This window comes from Monodon monoceros, unplaced genomic scaffold (genome assembly GCF_005190385.1).
Source record: "Monodon monoceros isolate NGI ecotype Baffin Bay Population unplaced genomic scaffold, NGI_Narwhal_1 Super_Scaffold_20, whole genome shotgun sequence".
Taxonomy (NCBI): Eukaryota; Metazoa; Chordata; class Mammalia; order Artiodactyla; family Monodontidae; genus Monodon; species Monodon monoceros.
This window is the reverse complement of record NW_021703777.1, coordinates 102,945,177-102,962,774: the sequence shown is the minus strand read 5'-3', so window position 1 is coordinate 102,962,774 and position 17,598 is coordinate 102,945,177.

Sequence of the window (17,598 nt, the reverse complement as noted above, 5' to 3'; positions counted from 1 at the left end):
ATGTTTAATTTAGCAGGACTGAACTGATGTCCTCTGTGTGTGTGTGTGTGTGTGTGTGTGAGAGAGAGAGAGAGAGAGAGAGATGGAATTAACATTTGGAGGCTCTGCCAGGTCTCTAAAGACAGGGCTTCTGTGGCTTCCAGAGCCCATAGGACTCTCTCCTATCTCACAGGAGTCAGGTTTGATTTACAGCTGCAGCCAGATCCAAAAAGAAAAACACCAGATCTGGTTCATTCTAGATTACTATCTGCCTGCTAATGTTGTGTTTGAGGAGCTAGTTGAAAAGGGCGGTGAGCGTGCGTGTGTGTGTGTGTGTGTGTGTGTGTGTGTGTGTTGGGGGTGGAGGACAGTTTTGGCTATCACATGTGGCTTCTTGTTTTGTTGGGCTTGTTGAATCTCCTTGTAGAAAACAGCCATGTCCTGTTTATCAGGTTTCTTTAAAATCCTTTTCCTCAGCGCCATCCAAGATGCATCAGCTATTATTCTCCTGTGCGTCAACATGCATTCCTTCTTGAGCATAGAAAGCAAGGGCAGCTTCCCTTCAAATGTAATCCAACCCCCGAAGGGCAAATTTTTTTGTCATCGTTTACCTGGGTAATTACAAGTATTTCTGCTGTAATTTATACAATTATAGGAAGTTTAATTTTTCTTAGTTGTGGGTTTCCATCACAGAAAGTTGTCTGACTTGCTTCAATGCTTGGCTCTCAAATCTGTTGTAATACATTAATTATTTTTTCTTTTTTTTCTTTTTTTTTCTGCGGTACACGGGCCTCTCACTGTTGTGGCCTCTCCTGTTGCAGAGCACAGGCTCCGGACGCGCAGGCTCAGCGGCCATGGCTCACGGGCCCAGCCGCTTCTCGGCATGTGGGATCCTCCCGGACCGGGGCACGAACCCACGTCCCCTGCGTCGGCAGGCGGACTCTCAACCACTGCGCCACCAGGGAAGCCCTAATACATTAATTTTTGAATTCAAATTGCAGCTCTATTGTTTTCCATCACCATGATGGGAGTGGATGGTAGATGAGGTAGAAGAGTTTAAAAGCGAAAAAGAAATGAGAATACTTCAGGCAATTCTGATTTTAGTCTAGCTTTCTAGAAGTGTTTCGTTTTCTGTTGTATTTATATATTTATTTAGCCACTGGGATTCAGCTATTGACTAGCAGTTTACCACAGGCCTTAACAAATATGAGTTGTAAGGATAAAGGTTAGGTTGTTTCTCTCCTGTTTCCTTCCCGTGTGTTAGTTTATAAACAGAAAGTTTCAGCCAAACACAATTAAAGAAACAGTGGTAAATTTTAATCATGCTTCATTCCAGATACAAGATTTTTGTTTAATCATAGTAACATTATGTTTTCCTTCTCTGGAGTAATTTATATGTTTTGTTACTAGAATCTCTTCTGCATAAAAGAGGTTAAGATAAATCATTAGATGCCTTTAAAGAAGTCAAAGTAATATTGAATGTACTATTTGAAACATAGTTCAAGTGTAAACTCTGTGCATATGTATATGTTTAAATTTCCCATTGATTATTTCACATAAGAGTAATCAGTGTCTTTGGCAATAAATTTTTTGAGTAAAATATCGCTTCTCTACAGGGAACAAAAGTAAAGAGAAATTTAAAACCCATTTGGTTTCACCTGGATTCTGACATGACCAACTTAGAAAAAGGATATAAAATTTGAACATTTTTTTCTTAATTAAAAACAGAGAATCTCTCTTTGACACAAATATAAATGAACTGTATCTCCAGAGTGGCCCAAGGAAAGAGGAGGGAGGTGGTGTTTGTTGTTAATTGTTATTATAAATGTTCTCAGGAAGAAATCTTCAGAAATATTCTAAACAGGACCAGTCATTTAATAAACAGAAACTATTTATATTCTCCTTGCCTAAACCTTTGCTGCAGGAGTTGCAGGGGTGTGTAACATTATCAGGGTCAGTATGTCCTCAAGCAATCTTTATTTTGAGGTGTTTTTGCTTGCCTTTCCTCTGTACATTCTAGTAGCATCTCATCTCTTGTAGCACACTGAAGTAAAATTTTCTATATGACATCTTCATGGACTGAATATATTAGTGTATTTATTTTCTTTAAACCAGTAGTAGATTCTTTAATTACTAAACTGACATATAAGTTAATATCTAATTAGTATAATTTGTCATATTAATCGTTTTAAGCTAGTAATGTTAGTTTAAAAAAATCAATGCATGCCCATTGCAGATAACTTATATGATAAAGAAAGGCATGAAGAAGCGATGGCTGTGCATAGTTACATACCTCTTATTTCTCCAGATTAAATTAAAGGAAGACCAAGTGTCCATATGCTGATCTAGTTATCTTTCCCTTGGGGTTCTCTCTTACATAGTTGTTCATTAGATTTCAAGACCCAAGAAGGAGATCCCTGGTATTGAATCCATCTGTGGTTCTTCTTTTTTTTTTTCAGGCATAATTTATTATTATATCTTATTAACAATTATTGAGAACCTAGTAAGTACCAGCACTGTGTTAAGTGCATACATATATTATAGAAAGACATGCCCATTCCCAGATCATTTTATCAAATGAAATTATTTCAGCTTCTGACCACTTCTTGTGTTCTTTCACATAGCTTCATACTCTATTGTTTCTCTCTTATCAACAAGAAAAAGAACATGGCTTGTTAAAATGTTCCCTTTACTGTATATCAAGTCTTGTACCATTCTGATAAAACCTTGGGTTAATCTAAATTTATCTGACCTGGGAAAACCCACTAGTACTGTCATCAGATTCAAAAGATGAATAGCATGAACCCTCCATCCTCCATAGTTAGCTTTCTCATGGCTATAAAATCTTCATTCTTCTTGCTGGACCATGTTCCTAGGGATGACACCATCACTGCCAATTTTCTGGAATGACCAGCTGCCAAGGCCTATTGGAGGCCAGGCAGCTGCACAATTCTCCTGTGGTTTCTAATGCCAGAGGGCCACGCTGGGGCATGGACCAGCTTTGCCATGCAGGATCCTCCACTCCCACAACTGCATCTCCGGCTGCCACCCTGAGGATCAGCAATTCTTTAAAGTTACTTTTCTGGTTGCCCTAAAGATTCTCTTCCCAATACCTTTTCTTTGTATTGGTTGAAAAGCATTGATATATGGGATAAAACTGGAGGGCCACTTGCTCAGGTTCCTGGGGCTTCCGGGTTGACTAAGTTCTAAATCCAAACACTAGAATCTTAAGCAAAATTGAGCACAGAGGTCAAAAATCCTTACTGTATTGTTAGTAGGTACTATGGCACAGACCACAAGAGAAAGCTTTGCAACATCACTACTTACCTGTCTAATGGGGAAGAATTCTCTTGGAAATCTCTAACAACACAATACTTGAATTAGTACTGCCAAAATGAGGACCCTTAGCAATCTTTAGTGGCTTGCAGGAATTTGATTTACCTGAAGAATAAAACTAGGTTTAAAAAAAAACCAAAGGTTTTCTAAAGAAAATGTAGTATCTGACTGCCAAGTCCTTGGAGACCAAGAGAAACATATTGAGGACTGCGGTCTGAAAAAGAGAATTCATAGAAGAAACTCTTGGAGATGATGAAAACAGTGACCACAGAGAAAAGATCAATCCAATCCTGCAGCTTCAAAGAGGACAGCAAACCAAGGGGAATTCTGAGAGGGAAACAGGAGAAACTTCATCATAAAAATGACTGAACTTGAAGATGTCAAGGGGAGGGGAAGCAGAGAAACTAGTTCAAAAGAAACTGAGCTTTTCTCCACAGAGAAAGCACACAATTTTTTAGAGAGGTCCAAAATTTCACAGGGAAAATGTTATTATTATTGTTTGCTCTTTCCTATAACAGCAGTCTACCTGGAAAGCAATAGAGTCAGCTAGAAAAACACAATGCAGGCTTCCATTCTGGGGGAAGTGGAAAAAAGGAAGAGGACCAAGGTTGCCTCCTTTTTACCCACTCTTTTTTTTTTTTTTTAACATCTTTATTGCTGTATAACTGCTTTACACGGTTGTATTACTTGCTGCTGTATAACAAAGTGAATCAGCTATATGTATACATATATCTCCATATCCACTCCCCCTTGCATCTCCCTCCCACCCTCCCTATCCCACTCTTCTAGGTGGTCACAAAGCATTGAGCTGATCTCCCTGTGCTATGCGGCTGCTTCTCACTAGCTGTCTATTTTACATTTGGTAGTGGATATATGTCTATCCCACTCTCTTACTTCGTCCCAGCTTACCCTTCCCCGTCCCCATGTCCTCAAGTCCATTCTCTACGTCTGCGTGTTTATTCCTGTCCTGGTCCTAGGGTCTTCAGAACCATTTTTATTTTTTAGATTCCATATATATGTGTTAGCATACAGTATTTGTTTTTTCTCTTTCTGACTTCACTCTGTATGATAGACTCTAGGTCCATCCACCTCACTACAAATAACTCAATTTCGTTTCTTTTTATGGCAGAGTAATATTCCATTATATATATGTACAACATCTTCTTTATCCATTCATCTGTCGATGGACACTTAGGTTGCTTCCATGTCCTGGCTATTGTAAATAGAGCTGCAATGAACATTGTGGTACATGACTCTTTTTGAATTATGGTTTTCACAGTGTATATGCCCAGTAGTGGGATTGCTGGGCCATATGGTAGTTCTATTTTTAGGTTTTTAAGGAACTGCCATAGTGTTCTCCATAGTGACTATTATCAGTTTACATTCCCACCAACAGTGCATGAGGGTTCCCTTTTCTCCACACCCTCTCCAGCATTTATTGTTTGTAGATTTTTTGATGACAGCCATTCTGACTGGTGTGAGGTAATACCTCATTGTAGTTTTGATTTTCATTTCTCTAATGATTAGTGATATTGAGAATCCTTTCATGTGTTTGTTAGCAATCTATATATCTTCTTTGAAGAAATGTTGATATAAGTCTTCTGCCCATTTTTGGATTGGGTTGTTTGTTTTTTTGATATTGAGCTGCATGGGGTGCTTGTATATTTTGGAAGTTAATCCTTTGTCAGTTGCTTTGTTTGCAAATATTTTCTTCCTTTCTGAGGGTTTTCTTTTCATCTTGTTTATGGTTTCCTTTGCTGTGCAAAAGCTTTTAAGTTTCATTAGGTCCCATTTGTTTATTTTTATTTCCATTTCTCTAGGAGATGGGTCAAAAAGGATCTTGCTGTGATTTATGTCATAGAGTGTCCTGCCTGTGTTTTCCTCGAGGAGTTTTATAGTGTCTGGCCTTACATTTAAGTCTTTAATCCATTTTGAGTTTATTTTTGGGTATGGTGTTAGGGAGTGTTCTAATTTCATTCTTTTATATGTAGCTGTCCAGTTTTCCCAGCACCACTTATTGAAAAAGCTGTCTTTCCTCCATTGTATATTCTTGCCTCCTTTATCAAAGCTAAGGTGACCATATGTGTGTGGGTTTATCTCTGGGCTTTCTATCCAGTTTCATTGATCTATATTTCTGCTTTTGTGCCAGCACCATACTGTCTTGATTACTGTAGCTTTGTAGTATAGTCTGAAGTCAGGGAGCCTGATTCCTCCAGCTCCATTTTTCTTTTTCAAGATTGCTTTGGCTATTTGGGGTCTTTGGTGTTTCCATACAAATTGTGAATTTTTTTGTTCTAGTTCTGTGATAAATGCCATTGGTAGTTTGGTAGGGATTGCATTGAATCTGTAGGTTGCTTTGGGTAGTATAGTCATTTTCACAGTATTGATTCTTCCAATCCAAGAACATGGTATATCTCTCCATCTGTTTGTATCATCTTTATTTTCTTTCACCAGTGTCTTATAGTTTTCTGCATACAGGTCTTTTGTCTCCTTAGGTAGGTTTATTCCTAGGTATTTTATTCTTTTTGTTGCAGTGGTAAATGGGAGTGTTTCCTTAATTTCTCTTTCAGATTTTCCATCATTAGTGTATAGGAATGCAAGAGATTTCTTTGTATTAATTTTCTTTCCTGCAAGTTTACCAAATTCATTGCTTAGGTCTAGTAGTTTTCTGGAAGCATCTTTAGGATTCTCTATGTATAGTCTCGTGTCATCTGCAAACAGTGACAGTTTTACTTCTTCTTTTCCAATTTGGATTCCTTTTATTTCTTTTTCGTCTCTGATTGCTGTGGCTAAAACTTCCAAAACTATGTTGAGTAACAATGGTGAGAGTGGGCAGCCTGTCTTGTTCCTGATCTTAGTGGAAATGGTTTCAGTTTTTCACCATGAGAACAAAGTTGGCTGCGGGTTTGTCATATATGGCCTTTATTATGTTGAGGTAAGTTTCCTCTATACCTACTATCTGGAGGGCTTTTATCATAAATCAGTGTTGAATTTTGCTGAAAGCTTTTTGTGCATCTATTGAGATGATCATATGGTTTTTATCCTTCAGTTTGTTAATATGGTTTATCACATTGATTGATTTGCCTATATTGAAGAATCCTTGCATCTCTGGGATAAACCCCACTTGATCATGGTGTATGATCCTTTTATTGTGCTGCTGGATTCTGTTTGCTAGTATTTTATTGAGGATTTTTGCATCTGTCTTCATCAGTGATACTGGCCTGTAGTTTTCTTTTTTTTGTAACATCTTTGTCTGGTTTTGATATCAGGGTGATGGTGGCCTTGTAGAATGAGTTTGCAAGTGTTCCTCTGTTTTCTGTATTTTAGAAGAGTTTGAGAAGGATAGGTGTTAGCTCTTCTCTAAACGTCTGATATAATTTGTCTGTGAAGACTTCTGGTCCTGACTTTAGTTTGTTGGAAGATTTTTAATCTCAGTTTCCGTTTCAGTGCTTGTGATTCGTTGTTTATATTTTCTATTTCTTCCTGGTTCAGTCTCAGAAGGTTGTGCTTTTCTAAGAATTTGTCCATTTCTTCCAGGTTGTCCATTTTATTGGTATATAGTTGCTGGTAGTAATTTCTCATAATCCTTTGTATTTCTGCAGTGTCAGTTGTTACTTCTCCTTTTTCATTTCTAATTCTGTGATTTGAGTCTTCTTCCTTTTTTTCTTGATGAGTCTGGCTAATGGGTTTATCAATTTTGTTTATCTTCTCACAGAACCAGCTTTTAGTTTTATTGATCTTTGCTATCATTTCCTTCATTTCTTTTTCATTTATTTCTGATCTGATCTTTATGATTTCTATCCTTTTGTTAACTTTGGGGTTTTTTTTGTTCTTCTTCCTCTAATCGCCTTAGCTGTAAGGTTGGGTGTTTATTTGAGATTTTTCTTGTTTCTTGAGGTAGGATTGTATTGTTATAAACTTCCCTCTTAGAACTGCTTTTGCTGCATCCCATAGGTTTTGGGCCGCTGTGTTTTCATTGTAATTTTTTTCTAGGTATTTTTTGGTTTCCTCTTTGATCTCTTCAGTGAACTCTTGGTTATTTTGTAATGTATTATTTAGCTTCCATAGGTTTGCATTTTTTTTTTTTTTTTACAGTTTTTTTCCTTTAATTGATAGCTGCTCTCATGGTGCTGTGGTCAGAAAAGATACTTGATACAATTTCAATTTTCTTAAATTTACCAAGACTTGATTTTTGACCCAAGTTATGATCTATCCTGGAGAATGTTCCATGAGCACTTGAGAAGAAAGTGTATTCTTTTGTTTTTGGATGGAATGTTTTATAAATATCAATTAAGTCCACTTTGTTTAATGTGTCCTTTAAAGCTTGTGTTGCCTTATTTATTTTCGTTTTAGTTAATCTCTCCATCGGTGAAAGTGTGGTGTTAAAGTCCCCTACTATTATAGTGTTACTGTCAGTTTCCCCTTTTATGGCTGTTAGAATTTGCCTTATGTATTGAGGTGTTCCTATGTTGGGTGCATAGTTATTTACAATTGTTATATCTTCTTCTTGGATTGATCTCTTGATCATTATGTAGTGTCTTTCTTTGTCTCTTGTAATAGTCTTTATTTTAAAGTCTGTTTTATCTGATATGCAAATTGCTACTCCAGCTTTCTTTTGATTTCCATTTTCATGGAATATCTTTTTCCATCTCCTCACTTTTAGTCTGTATCTGTCCCTATGTCTGAAGCGAGTCTCTTGTAGACGGTATATGTATGGGTCTTGTTTTTGTATCATTTCAGCCAGTCTATGTCTTTTGGTTGGAGGATTTAATCCATTTACATTTAAGGTAGTTATCGATATGTATGTTCCTATTACCGTTTTCTTAATTGTTTTGTGTTTGTTAGTGTAGGTCTTTTCCTTCTCTTGTGTTTCCTGCCCAGATAACTTCCTTTAGCATTTGTTGTAAAGCTAGTTTGGTGGTGCTGAATTCTCTAAGCTTTTGCTTGTCTGTAAAGATTTTAATTTCTCCTTCAAATCTGAATGAGATCCTTGCTGGATAATCTTGGTTGTAGGTTTTTCCCTTTCATCATTTTAAATATGTCCTGCCGGGCTTCCCTGGTGGCACAGTGGTTGAGAGTCTGCCTGCTGATGCAGGGGACACAGGTTTGTGCCCCGGTCTGGGAAGACCCCACATGCCACGGAGCAGCTGGGCCTGTGAGCCATGGCCGCTGAGCCTGCACATCCAGAGTCTGTGCTCCGCAATGGGAGAGGCCACAACAGTGAGAGGCCTGCGTACTGCAAAAAAAAAAAAAAAAAAAAAAGTGTCCTGCCACTCCCTTCTGTCTTGCAGTTTCTGCTGAAAGATCAGCTGTTAACCTTATGGAGATTCCCTTGTATGTTATTTGTTGCATTTCCATTGCTACCTTTAATATTTTTATTTGTATTTAATTTTTGATAGTTTGATCAATATGTGTCTTGGCATGTTTCTCCTTGGATTTATCCTGTATGGAACTCTCTCCACTTCCTGGACTTGATTGACTATTTCCTTTCCCATGTTAAGGAAGTTTTCAACTATAATCTCTTCAAATATTTTCTCAGACCCTTCCTTTTTCTCTTCTTCTTTTGAGACCCCTATCATTCAAATGTTGGTGCATTTCATGTTGTCCCAGAGGTCTCTGGGACTGTCCTCAATTCTTTTCATTCTTTTTTCTATATTCTGCTCTGCCATAGTTATTTCCACTATTTTATCTTCCAGGTCCCTTATCCATTCTTCTGCTTCAATTATTCTGCTATTGACTCCTTGTAGAGAATATTTAATTTCATTTATTTTGTTGTTCATCATTTGTTTGCTGTTTAGTTCTTCTAGGTCCTTGGTAAATATTTCTTGTATTTTCTCCATTCTATTTCCAAGATTTTGGATCGTCTTTACTCTCATTACTCTGAATTCTTTTTCAGGTAGACTGCCTATTTCCTCTTTATTTGTTTGGTCTGGTGGATTTTTACCTTGCACCTTCATTTCCTGCATATTTCTTTGTCTTATCCTGTTGCTTAACTTACTGTGTTTGGGGTTTCCTTTTAGCAGGCTGCACGTTCATACTTCCCTTTGTTTTTTGTGTCTGCCCCAGTGGGTAAAGTCGGCTCAGTGGGTTGTGTAGGCTTCCTGATGGAGGGGACTAGTGCCTGTGTTCTGGTGGGTGAGGCTGGATCTTGTCTTTCTGGTGTGCAGGACTGCATCCAGTGGTGTGTTTTGGGGTGTCTGTGACCTTAGTATGATTTTAGGCAGCCTCTCTGCTAATGAGTGGGTTGTGTTCTTGTCTTGCTAGTTGTTTGGCCTGGGGTGTCCAGCACTGGAGCTTGCTGGTCGTTGAGTGGAGCTGGGTCTTGGCATTGAGATGGAGCTCTTTGGGAGAGCTTTTGCCTATGTTTCTTACATGGGGCCAGGAGGTCTCTGGTGGTCCAGTGTCCTGAACTCGGTTGTCCCACATTTGAGGCTCAGGCCTGACACCCCAGTGGTGCACCAATACCCTGTCAGCCACACAGCCAGGTACATGGGGAGTTTCTCGCCTTTTGGGATGTCTGAGGTCTTCTGCCAGCGTTCAGTAGGTGTTCTGTAGGAGTTGCTCCACATGTAGATGTATTCTTGATGTATTTGTGGGGAGGAAGGTGATCTCCATGCCTTACTCTTCTGCCATCTTGAAGGTATCTCCTCCTTCTGTGATATTCTTGCTGCCATTATTTTCGGCTGCTCCTTGTAGCTCTGAAAACTGATTATTTCTCTTAGGACAGCCACCATGTTTTACCATTGCAGGAGAGTTCTTGCTTTTGCTGCCTTTGCTCCTGGTTTGGGCCTGTGAGGTATCTGAGTGTTAGTTTCAATCCAGGTTGCCTCTTCTTGAAGTCCAAAGTTTACAGTTCTTAGTGCCCAGTGACTTGACTCCCCCTGTCAGTCTTCTTTGAGAGGACTCTAGCCCCCAAAAGTCCTGAGTTAAGATTGGTCTGCTGTCAGCCCAGTATGGCCTACAGCCATGTCCCTGTTTCTAACCCTGGGAAATCCATTTAGTCATCAAGAGGTCTTTCCTTATTAGCCTCTCCTCAGGTGACTCATCCTCCATAGGTGACTCTCTGGTATTTGTTCCCAAGAGTTAGCAGGATGAAAACATTCTGGCATTTGAATAGAAATGCAAAACATGGAATCATTAGTGTATCATCCTATCTATCTAAGCAAATAAAAATTACCTAATATCATTCATCCTACTCAGGGATAACAACCATCAGTCACTGGGTGAGGCAACAACAGGAGTGCATTTCTCAGTGGAATTCATGTAACTGGCTCCTCTTGGAGTTGTGCTGTGTATAGCCATCATGGCTCTGACCACTACTTAAATGTAACTATTTACCTTTAGTTCATTTTCTATGCACATTTGCGAATATATATAGTCATATACATACATATTCATACACATATATATACAAAGTGATATATTTGTATATCACTTTGTAACAGGACATTTTTATACAAGTGCCCTGGGTTCAGGCATCCAAGGCAGTGGCATTCAAATGACCCTCTTGGCATATCTCTTGGTACACAGAGCATAGCTTGTGCCAGAAAAAGTTGGGCAGCATTTTTACATAGAAGTTACAGAGGAACAGAGGGCCTTCCTAGGAGGAAACTTCAGGCTCAAGATGTTTCCCTTTTTAGTTTAAAAGTTATGAAAACCTGGGGCTTCCCTGGTGGTGCAGTGGTTGAAAGTCCGCTTGCCGATGCAGGGGACACGGGTTCGTGTCCCGGTCTGGGAAGATCCCACATGCCACGGAGAGGCTGGGCCCATGAGCTATGGCCGCTGAGCCTGTGCATCCGGAGCCTGTGCTCTGCAACGGGAGGGGCCACAACAGTGAGAGGCCCGCATACCGCAAAAAAAAAAAAAAAAAAAAAAAAAAGTTATGAAAAACTGTAGGATGGACCGAGGTGATGCTGACCAAGTTCACATGTCAATAATGTGCAAAGAAATGTTGATATGCAACAAGAATATATCAAAAATGTGTGGGTAGGTTAAACTAGTGGATAGGAAAATGTATCAAGGGAAGGTTGATTTTGGGTCTGCAAGGGAGCTTGCCTCAGAGCCTTTTGGAATCTTATCACTTTGAAATGGAAGTGGATGTGTGTGGGAACCCAGAGAGTTATAACTTGGGGAGTTCGAGCTGGGTTTGACCTAGGGTATCCTTCCTCTGAGCTGGGAGTTCTGGCACAGATAAGAGCAGGTGTCTTGGTGCAAGTCCATCTCTGTGGATGACCTTGGCTCCACCACTCACCACAGTGGTGAGCAGGGACACCCAGTGTGCGGTACACTCAGGAGGCATCAGGCATGGCTACCAAGTCTCCAGCATTGAAGACAGAACAGCAGCACAGAAGAAGATTCTGGAACAAGCAGCATCGAGACAGCAGTCATTAGGGGGACCTCCAGCCTCAGGAAAAACATTTTGGATCTTGGGGCAAGACTAGAGAAGACACGTTTGATCCTTTGGGCAGAATAAGCACCAGGGGAATAATTGGACACCCTGGGGAGAAGAATTAAAAAGTAGACTGGGAGACTTGGAGTTATACTTGGAAATTTTAATGCAGAGTCACATTGTTTGTGTCCCAGGCTGAGGAAGAAGATGATACCAATTACATATTCAAACTCATCGGTCATATGCAAAACTTTATATTGTGGGTATTTCCCAAGTCATTAAAGGTTTTTCAGAATCTTGAGTTTGAATGACTAAATTGTTCAATTTCTTCATCTGTAAAATGGGGATGATAATACCTGCTTTGCAGGGTGGCTGTGAGGATGAAATAAGGTAGTGTTTATTAAAGAAACTAAATAACAATAGGCAAACAATACAAGGTGGCTATTGTAATGGGCAAATTAATTCTTCACCTTCTCATTTCAGCAGGATTTAAATTTATACCATTAATGTAGTAGTTAAATTAAGTCACACACTTTTTGATGATATTTATAAGTCCTTCCGGTTTAAAAAAAAATGCTGAAAGGGAAAAGAAGAACTGAAAATAAACTCCTCCTGTGATACCATCTCTCTCCAAATATCATTGCACAATTGTTGGTTTGCAACATTGCATTGGCTTAAAAAAATAAAATAGAAATGCGACATGTTAAAGCAAATATTCTAAGTAAACAAATTGCTTCTAATTCTCAGAAGTCCATATAGATAATACTACAATGGAAAGTTTTATAAGGCAAATAACACTTAGTTAAATAATTTTGCTTTTTAAACTTTTGAGTTTGTTAATACATACAGTATTTTAAGCTAGATTTACAAATTCGAAAGCAGAGACTAAAACAATTATTGTTAAAAAATCTCTTGTGAAAAAGGTGTTTGTGGTTCTCAGAACAGATGGCCCTTGGCTTGGCATCTGTGAGCTATCTCATGACATGGAGAGGACTTATCTTTTATCTAGGGTTTTCTTTTCTTTTTAAAGGACAGTTGAACTTAGCATTTGAAATACTGAATGGGATATTTTTATTGACTTAGATATATTAGTATTTGTTTCAAAACTTCACTGAATACATTTTCCATTATTAAAAACATGGATATTCCTGGTAGAAAATCTGGAAAATATAAACAAAGGAGAAAATAAAACCACCTACAGTTCCATCGGTCAGAGATAACGCTGGATATTTGAGTCTTTAAAAATGCATTTATACCTGTCTTAGTTTGGGTTGCTCTGACAAATCACCACTCACCAGGTGGCTTATAAACAACAGAGGTGTATATCTCACAGTTCTGGAGGCTGGAAATTCGAGATCAGAGTGCCAGCGTGGTCGGGTTGTGGTGAGGGCCCTCTTCCAGGTTGCGGACTGCTGACTTGCTGCTGTATCTTTACATGGAAAGAGAGGGAACTAACTCTCTGGCCTCTTACAAGGGCATTAATCCCATATGAGGACTCCATCCTCATGACCTAATTACCTCCCAAATACCATCACCTTGGGGGTTAGATTTCAACAAATGGATTTTTGTGGCATACACACACACTCAGTCCATAACAACACCTGTATACGCATGTTTAAAGAAAAATACAGTCACACGTTGAAAATTATACACTTTTCAACCTAGCAATGTATTTTAAACATTTGCCCATATTACTTAATGCTTTTTCATTTCCTTTTTAGACATCTACAGATTTCCATTGTATGACTAAACCACATTTTATTTAACCAATCTTCTATCATAAACCTTTTAGCTTTTTACTGTTTCATCAGTTATAAATAGCATTTCTACAAACATTTTTGTGGCTAACTCTTTGCACACATCTGTGATTTTGTTTAGAAGGAAATTATGGGTCAAAGGCAATAGGCAAAATATTAGAAATGTTTGATATATATTGCATATTGTCCTCCAGAAGAAAGTTACAAAACAACATTCCTTCCTCTATTCCTTCAGTGCGTATTTCCCTAAGTCCTCAACACTGCTGATTATTGCTCTTAAAAAAATTTCCTAAATTGATAAGACTAAAGTGCATATAATTTCACATTTGTCTTTATTTAATTATCTGTGTGATTATATTCTCTTATTTGTCTATTACTAACTTGTAAAGGTTTCCCACTTGAATATGCAAATGTTAAAGTGTTAATGTTGAATGCTGAATATAAAAAAAGAAATATGCTTACTTGCTTTCCTACATTTATTGTCAAGTCTTAACTTTTCTCAACCCCTTTTTGTACAGGATCTCACACAATTCCTTAAGTGAAGTAGTCATATTTTATTTATTTATTTATTGAAGTATAGTTGATTTACAATGTTGTGCTAATTTCTTCTGTACAGCAAAGTGACTCAGTTTTACACATATATATGTTCTTTTTAAAATATTCTTTTCCATTATGTTTTATCCCAGGAGATTGGATATAGTTCTCTGCACTATACAGTAGGACCTTGTTGTTTACCCATTCTAAATGTAATAGTTTGCATCTACTAACCCCAAACTCCAAGTCCATCCCTCTCCCTCTACGCCCCCTTGGCAACCACAAGTCTGTTCTCTATGTCTGTGAGTCTGTTTTTGTTTTGTAGATAGGTTCATTTGTGCAATATTTATTTTTTATTTATGTTTTTATTTTTTGACTGCGTTGGGTCTTTGTTGCTGCGTGCAGGCTTTCTCTAGTTGTGGCGAGAGGGGGCTACTCTTTTTTTGTTTTTTTTTACATCTTTATTGGAGTATAATGCTTTACAGTGGTGTGTTAGTTTCTGCTTTATAATAAAGTGAATCAGTTATGCATATACATATGTTCCCATATCTCTTTCCTCTTGCATCTCCCTCCCTGCCACCCTCCCTATCCCACCCCTCCAGGTGGTCACAAAGCACCGAGCTGATATCCCTGTGCTATGCGGCTGCTTCCCACTAGCTATCTACCTTACGTTTGGTAGTGTATATATGTCCATGCCTCTCTCTCACTTTGTCACAGCTTACCCTTCCTGCTCCCCATATATTCAAGTCAGTTCTCTAGTAGGTCTGTGTCTTTATTCCTGTCTTACCCCTAGGTTCTTCATGACTTTTTTTTTCTTAAATTCCATATATATGTGTTAGCCTATGGTATTTGTCTTTCTCTTTCTGACTTACTTCACTCTGTATGACAGACTCTAGGTCTATCCACCTCATTACAAATAGCTCAATTTCATTCCTTTTTATGGCTGAGTAATATTCCATTGTATATATGTTCCATGTCTTCTTTATCCATTCATCCGATGATGGACACTTAGGTTGTTTCCATCTCTGGGCTATTGTAAATAGAGCTGCAGTGAACATTTTGGTACATGATTCTTTTTGAATTATGGTTTTCTCAGGGTATGTGCCCAGTAGTGGGATTGCTGGGTCATATGGCAGTTCTATTTGTAGCTTTTAAGGAACCTCCATACTGTTCTCCATAGTGGCTGTACCAATTCACATTCCCACCAGCAGTGCAAGAGTGTTCCCTTTTCTCCACACCCTCTCCAGCATTTATTGTTTCTAGATTTTTTGATGATGGCCATTCTGACTGCTGTGAGATGATATCTCATTGTAGTTTTGATTTGCATTTCTCTAATGATTGGGGCTACTCTTTGTTGTGGTGTGTGGGCTTCTCATTGAAGTGGCTTCTCTTGTTGTGGAGCACAGGCTGTAGGCATGCAGGCTTCGGTAGTTGTGGTGCGTGAGCTTAGTTGCTCCATGGCATGTGGGATTTTCTTGGACCAGGGATCAAACTCATGTCCCCTGCATTGGCAGGTGGATTCTTAACCACTGCACCACCAGGGAAGTCCCTGTGCCATATTTAGATTTCACATATGAGTGATATCATATGGTATTTGTCTTTCTCTTTCTGACTTACTTCACTTAGTATTTCTAATTTCATCCATGTTGCTGCAGATGGCATTATTTCATTCTTTTTTATGGCTGAGTAGTATTCCATTGTACATATGTACCATAACTTCTTTATCCCTTCATCTGTCAATGGACCTTTAGGTGTTTCCATGTCTTGACTATTGTGAATAGTGCTGCTGTGAACATAAGGGTGCATGTATCTTTTTGAATTATAGTTTTGTCTGGGTATATTCCTAGGAGCGGGAATTGCTGGATCATATGGTAATTCTATTTTTAGTTTCCTGAGGAACCTCCATACTGTTTTCTATAGTGGTTGCACCAATTTAGATTCCCACCAACAACCAAAGGGCTGCCTTTACTCCACACCCTCTCTAGCATTTGTTATTTGAAGACTTTAATGATGGCCATTCTGACAGTATGAGGCGGATGCCCGCTCTCACCACTTCTATTCAACATAATATTGGAAGTACTAGCCACAGCAGACAAAATAAAGAAATAAAAGTTATCCAAATTGGAAGGGAGGAGGTGAAAGACTTACATGCTGAGAACTATAAAACATTAATAAGGGAGATTAAAGAGGATTCAAAGAAATGGAAAGATATCCCATGCTCTTGGATAGGAAGAAATAATACTGTTAAAATGGCAATACTACCCAAAGCAATCTACAGATTTAATGTGATCCCTATCAAATTACCCATGACATTTTCCACAGAACTAGACCAAATAATCCAAAAATTTATATGGAAACATAAAAGACCCAGAATTACCACAGTAATCCTAAGGAAAAGAAAAAAAAGCAGGAGGCAAAGCTCTCCCAGACTTCAGACAATACTACAAAGCTACAGTAATCAAAACAGTGTGGTATTGGTACAAAACCAGACATACGGCTCAATGGAATGGATTAGAGAACCCAGAAATAAACCAACACACCTATGGTCAATTAATCTTCAACCAAGGAGGCAAGAATATAAAATGGGAGAAAGTGTCTTCAGCAAGTGGTGCTGGGAAAGTTGGACAGCTGCATGTAAATAAATGAATTTAGGACACACTCTCACACCATGCACAAAAATAAACTCAAAATGCCTTAATGACTTAAACATCAGACATGACACCATAAAACTCCCGGAAGACAGCGTAAGCAAAACATTCTCTGACATAAATTGTACCAGTGTTTTCTTAGGTCAGACTCGCAAGGCAATAGAAATAAAAGCAAAAATAAACAAATGGAACCTAATCAAACTTACAAGCTTTTACACAGCAAAGGAAACCATAAAAAACAAACAAACAAAAAACTGAAGAGATAACCTATGGATTGGGAGAAAATATTTGCAAATGATGTGACAGACAAGGGCTTACTCTCCAAAATACACAAATGGCTCATACAACTCAAGAACAAAAAACGAACAACCCAGTCAAAAGATGGGCAGAAGACCTTAATAGACATTTCTCCAAAGAAGACGTATGTATGACCAGTAGGCACATGAAAAGACGCTCAATGGGGCTTCCCTGGTGGCGCAGTGGTTGGGAGTCCGCCTGCCAATGTAGGGGGTGCGGGCTTGTGCCCCGGTCCGGGAGGATCCCGCGTGCCGTGGAGCGGCTGGGCCTGTGAGCCATGGCCGCTGGGCCTGCGCGTCCGGAGCCTGTGCTCCACGGCGGGGGGGGGCCGCGGCGGTGAGAGGCCTGCGTACCGCAAAAAAAAAAAAAAAACAAAACATGCTCAACGTCATTAATTACTGGAGAAATGCAAGTCATATTTTAAATTACAAGGGACTGAAAATTAATTTGACTTGGAAGTTCAAATTCATGATTTATGCTATTGAAGAAAAAGCTTGATCAAATTCAAAACTCTAAAAACGTACATCACCTCACATTGTTCCTGCAAAGAGTAAACGTAAATAATGTGATTCATCATTCAGAATCCTAGAATGGTGAACAGAAAGGGCCTTTAAAGTTCTAGTCCAACAACTTAGTTCACAGAGGAAGAAATTAAAAC